General features: G+C 45.8%; 1 long non-coding RNA gene across 1 annotated transcript in view; it reads right to left on the reverse strand.

Moving 5' to 3' along the window:
* The window catches only part of LOC115390274 (uncharacterized), a 14,239-nt gene extending 12,088 nt beyond the window's left edge, over positions 1-2,151 (reverse strand). Inside the window, exon 1 of the long non-coding RNA XR_003931661.1 lies at positions 2,141-2,151. This is a non-coding gene — a long non-coding RNA (uncharacterized LOC115390274). The remainder of the gene's footprint in view (positions 1-2,140) is intronic.
* Between the last annotated feature and the right edge of the window lie 3,849 nt (positions 2,152-6,000).

Consider the following 6,000-nt stretch of genomic DNA (forward strand, 5'->3'; position numbering starts at 1 on the left):
AGAACTGACAAAGATTTGTCCCAAAACTTAAGGTCATAAGTAAAAATTAGATACCTGGAAAAAAAAAGAATTTAACACTTGGGGAACGTCTCATTTAATCTCCAACATCCCAAAAATGTTTACACGATCAATGAAAGAACATCAGACTCATCATAGATTTAGTTCTTCAGCTTTAACCGTATTACCTTCTCGTCTTGTATAAACTCACAACGGCGAGGATGGAGCGCTCCACTTACCAGAGTTAATAAAGATTTCCATTCAACCATGAAAGAAAGCCAAATAAATGAGCAATCAGAGCAGCTGTGTCCAATCAGGCCTCATCTGGTTCTGGTCTTCTTTTTCTGAGTCACCATAATTAAGCAAAGACAGAAGATTCATCAGTTGTTACGATAGATATTTAGATGTGCTTGTCCTGCTTTATTTGCTTTCAGAGCGATCGTGTTCAACTGCTGTCAGTCCAGACGCTGGGACGGAGAGTCTAAATACAGACCAAGACAAAAGACAATATTAAGATAACGTCCATCAGAAAACCGAAATAAAAATCAGAGATCAGAGTCATGAACAACCATGGAAGGGGAAACAAGCAACTTGATGAGCCACAGGTGGAATCAATCAAATGGTTCACAATCGGGCAAGCCGAGTGGACATGGACAGACGCCACAGACGTGGAGCAAGAAGCCAGACGTAACGCTGCATGTAGAGATCAGCCAAACCGGCAAACATTAAACACGAAGTGGCAAAAAAAACATCACTTCCAGGAGCTTCTTTGCATAAATGTGGCTCTTGGTGAATGTTAGAAGTTGTTTTCCTCGGCTGAAGGACACATTTGGAACCAATGAGACACCTTCCTGCTGTTATTACAGGATGGAACAGTCACAACAGCCTCAAGCTTCAGCACAATGCAGGACGACGTGTAGGACCAGACAGACGTGTGGGATTAGAAATACCAACATCACTACGAGAATTCAAACTGCTAAAGACAAAAGACGAGGCAGGGCAATATGAGGAGACAAGAGGACACCAGAACACATTCAGAAAACACAAACAACCTCTTCAAGATCTGCTGTTTTCAGGTCGTCCAGCTGAGAGCTGTGGTCAAGACCAGTAGCACAGCAGGTTTACACACCAACGCAAAACTTTCACAGTATTCTAGATGTTCATTTATACAACAAAGGTGGCCGGAGTCACTGAAAAGGCAACTTTTTGAAAATAATCCAGCTCTGTTGTTGTGTAGACAGCAGAAAAAAACACTTTCTGGACAAGTTCAACTTCATGTGGACCAGGGAAATGCTGCTATTGCGCATGTGCAGATGAAAAACTGTGTTTCTCCAGAGTGGCATGACTCCCAGTCCAACTTCCCCTGATCCTGGTCCTGGTCCATATTCCCCTGGTTCCAGTCCAGATTCTCCTGGAGTTGACAGTCACCATAATAACAATCCATCCTGGTGTTCTGTCCTTGTGAATGTCTGTTTTCTCCACTGTTAATGTGTAGAGTGACACACTCACAAAGTTTTCAGCATTTCTGCCGTTTCCGTTTCAATGAACATCGTTTAAAGAACATTCACAACAAACAAAAATGCGATAAAAAAAACAACTTTTCACTTGAAACACTGTCGTTTTCGTGGGGCCAGAGAAGTGTTGGGCTCCAGTCCATCAAGATGTGTTGAGTACCTTTAAGCAGAGGTGTCAAGAAAGTACTTTCCCATGCCATGTTTGTGTTGTGCCCAGTCAGTTAACAAAGGGCTGGGCTGATTTGAATCACCTGCAACAAACAGTTCTGGGCCCAGGTGATCACAATCAGCCCAGCTCTTCGAGAACTGACTGGGTACATGGAAAACATGGCATGGGAAAGTACTTTCTTGACACCTCTGCCTTTAAGACCATCATAAGTTTGAGTTAAAGTGTTTCCATTGTGTTTTCAGTTAGTTTCAGTGAGCATACCACACATGGCGAAGGGAAACACCAGGCAGATCAGAACTGCTTCGGTATTTGGTCGGAGGACTTCAAAAAGGCTCAACAGCTCGTGAGAACAGTGATGCTTGTTTAGTCAGTGCCTCAGAGAAAGGAGCTTCAGTCACTACGTCACACAAAATCTCTTAGAAAGCCTGAAAATTTAGCAAAAAATGATGATGCACCTAACAAATGAGGAAGTGATGATGAAGAAAGCAGCCATGGGACCACATGGTGGTCCTCAGGCTGCTGCGCTCCGTCATGGAAACATGACGCTCCACCAGTCGCTGCAGCATTTAGACCAAAGCCGTAAACATTAGTGTGAACTAACCAGCAACAACAAACCAATTTAGATTCTGGCTCATGAGAACAGGTGTGAAAACAAACCGCAGAGATACAAAACAAAAGAAAATATGGTGTGTATTCAGTTACATTTACATGTGAAGTGTTTATGTTTCAAAGCCTGCAGCGGCCGACGGACGCCGTCGCCTCTGCATGTTGTCTCGCTCGGGTGTGGCTTCCGCAGACAATATTGAAGCGAGCGTTTTTAGAAACTCGGGAATTTCTCAGTGCTTTTATCCTGAGACAGCCAAAGTGCTTCAGTGTTGTGCCTCACACATACCTTCAGGTCCGCAGTCCGTTCCCCAGACGGCTGTGGGAAATGTGGTGAGGCCACTCTGGGTTTGGACGCCTCCCAGACACCGCAGGCGGAGGAGCCGGCCCGCGTCACGTGACGCCGTCATGTGACTTCGGTGGAACCGGAGTCAGGCGCAGAGCTGAGGGGGAAAAGCCGGAACAGTCTTCAACCCTAAACGTCATGAAAATGTTAGCATTTCCACTTGAAATCACTGTCACGTTTACTGGTCCTTCATAGACATTTATCTTCAAAAGCATGTCTTTGAACCGCTGTTACAAATCAGACGACCAGGAGAAGATCTGTTTCCCCTCAAACTGGGGATCTTCTCACTGCGAGGCAAAACACCAACCACTGCTCCACCGTGCTGGCCCTCATCTCCGTCACTGGCAGTCTCTCCGAGCCTGGCCAACACGGTGGACTGTGTACCCACAGATCCCGGCACCTGTTAGAGTTTGGGCCGCGCTCCGCCCAGCTGCAAGCCATTTCCTTCTAACACCCCAGAAGATAACTGCCCCCGCAGCGCAAACCACTTGGGCTAATGGGCCCTGATGATGGGAAGGGACTCAGTGAGGAGCTGGAAAGTTCTGTCCTTCCTCCAATCAGACTGGATGCCCGTACATTTTTCTCTCTTTTTTTTTTTTAATCCCTCGTGCCCCTCACGGCCGGGCCCTTCTGGAACAACCAGAGCCCACCACAGTGAGGAAACAGCTCCGTCTGTCTTTTTTCTCCCCCCTGTCGCCAGCTTGTCCCTCCTCTCTTTTGCTTTTCACACACAGGCAATTAAGCCTGTTTCCCAACGCTGTGATCCCTCCAACATTCTTTGTTCCTGTTTTTTTTTTCTTTCTTTCTTTCTTTTTTGTTGTTGTTGTTTTCCTGTTCCTTCCCTTTTTCCTCCCCCTTTCTTGCGGGTTTGTTTCTTGGGTGAGGAGGTCGAGGCTGGGGGCGGAAAGAGAGCTGGGCGGGGGGGCGCTGGTGGGGTGAAGGGGGCATTTCCAGCTTTATGACTAACCACATGTGCTTCTGAGTCTTCGTATTTACATGTTTCTCATGGAAAAGAGGGAGGTGGAAGAGGATGACGGGAGAGAAGAAAGAACGGCATCTGGTTCTTGTTTGTCGAATTGAATTCAGGCCCGGACTGTTTGTTTCCTGCAGCCAGCGGAGGGAAATACGTTCTCCTCCTCATTCTGACTCCTCCCCGGGAGGAGGCTGCTGCCTGTAATCAGGTATGTACCTTCATTCAGCGTATACGTAATGGAACCTAGAGTCTGTCGGACTGCTGTCTTTTCATCGGGGTGGCCACAGGAAGTCATTTTAACTGGCTCCTTCCCCTCAAATAGGCTTGAACGCCGTCTTGAACCCCAATCTGAAAAAAAAGGTTAAATCTGAACGAGAGGAGAATGGAATGAGTGCGAGAGCTCAGGATCGGTCATTCCTGTGGCGTCTCCTGCAGCTGGCCTCCTCACGCCTCATGTTCACAGAAAGCCGTTAAAGGAGGAGACGATGCTGCTCGATGGTGAGCTGTCCCAGCTTTTTGGAAAAGTGTCAAAATGGGCTCATGCTTTCCAAAAGGAATAGTAAAATGCCTCCGTTTCAACATGCGATGTGTTGTTCATGTCATTTTGGGCATAAAACATGAGATCCTGAGGTGAGGCAGCCATGACAGTCGGTTCTCATCCATACGTGACGCAGCATCAGGAAAAAGCTCCAAGTGAAACAGAAGGTTTTACCTCCTGTTGAAATCAGAACTATTAAAGGTTTGCACCCCTGAATGAGACCAATCTAATTTGCTTGATCATGAATATATTGATCTGTTGAGCAGTTCTTGTGTCCCTCAGTGTTTCTGGAAGCAGAGGTTCAGAGCCTGAGCAGCTGGCACCAGTTTTACCCTGAATCAGTCTTTACGAGATCCAGAATGAGTGGAGCTCCATTGTTTCTGCACCGTGGAGTCGGACCCGGTGGACTGAGGGCCACGAGGGGCCGAGCCGATCCCAGCCGGCTGGTTACATTCTACCCAGGAATCCCACTGACCTGCAGACTGAACCGGCTCGCTGACACTCCTCTCTCATCTGAACACCGTCGGCCTGTAATCCATACGGATCCAGATTTCACATCCACAGTGTGTGACGACTGTCTTTCCTCAGACGGTGTGAGATAAAGGTGTGATTGTCTCTGTACCAGACTGCGACGCTCAGGTACATCTGAAGTGGATCCAGGTGGAGGTGAGTGATGGAACAGGTTCATCATTTCTCTCTCTAACTGCTGTACTTCATCTGCAGCAAATCAGCGAATATCAAACTAACCATACCGCCATGTTGACATGTAACCTCTCTGCAACTCTGTGGCTGTTTTGTATTATTGCCTCTTGGAATTGATCCATCCATTGATTTCTCACTGTGCAGCGATCAAACATCAAAGCAGAATTCAGTCATGTGGAACCATTTGTTTCTGATTTTCAGGGACTAATACGACCGCAGATGGTTTGAATGTGGGAGAAACTTTTCATTTCGGCTTTAGATGAAGTGGAGCTCCTCCAGCGGAGTGTTTTTGGACCCGGGCGGCAGAAAGTGTTGATCATCAAGATATCGAGACCTCCAGCACTGTGTTGTGTGAAATGAAAATGCCAGTGTGGGAGACAGTAACACCACTAATACCAACGACTAAATCTGGTTCAAGTATGAATTTCACTATAAAGACAACAGCTGAAATGTTCTTTTATTGAGGATTACTGGAAAATGCGTTTTTTCTTTGTTTTTGTTTTTTGGTAACAATCACTGTACACATTGAAACCAGATATTCTTAAAGTAAATATTAAATCATTTAAACTGTCATTCTTCTTTGTCAAGGCAGAGTCAGTATTTGGTGCATGGAGGAAATATGCCTCCATGTATGCAGATGATGTTCACTGTTACGTCAAAGTGTGAGCAGCACAAACACTTCAGTCACCCAGTGCTGTTTTAAGGTACGCTGTGTTTCAGAAAAGCTACACTGAAACAGAATCTCTGGAAGCCATTTTTCAGAGACTCGACACTCTGCCATAGTGCATCCAAAGATCCAAAACTTATCAACAGTTCCCCATTTCCACCTGAAAACAGTGTCATGTAGGTTGAGCTTCACTTGTTGAAGCTTTGTGCTAGTTGTGTCTAATTAATATTCCAAACTGGTCCTCATGAGCTTATATTGATTTAGAAAAAAATAACACTATCAGTTCACACTTCAGGTTTTACACAGTTTTAACATTTACGAGAGCATTTCCAGCAGCTTGGTAGCATGAGATCATTTTCCACATCTTGACACTTCTCACAAATGAAAGCAAACAACTTGCTTGCAGCCTCAAAATTATCTACAACACAATCAATCACTTGTGAAACCGAACGCCGCCACAATCTGAGCGCTGTTTATCCCGCTGGAGCTTT

The sequence above is a fragment of the Salarias fasciatus genome, chromosome 6 (genome assembly GCF_902148845.1).
Source record: "Salarias fasciatus chromosome 6, fSalaFa1.1, whole genome shotgun sequence".
In the NCBI taxonomy this organism is placed as follows: Eukaryota; Metazoa; Chordata; class Actinopteri; order Blenniiformes; family Blenniidae; genus Salarias; species Salarias fasciatus.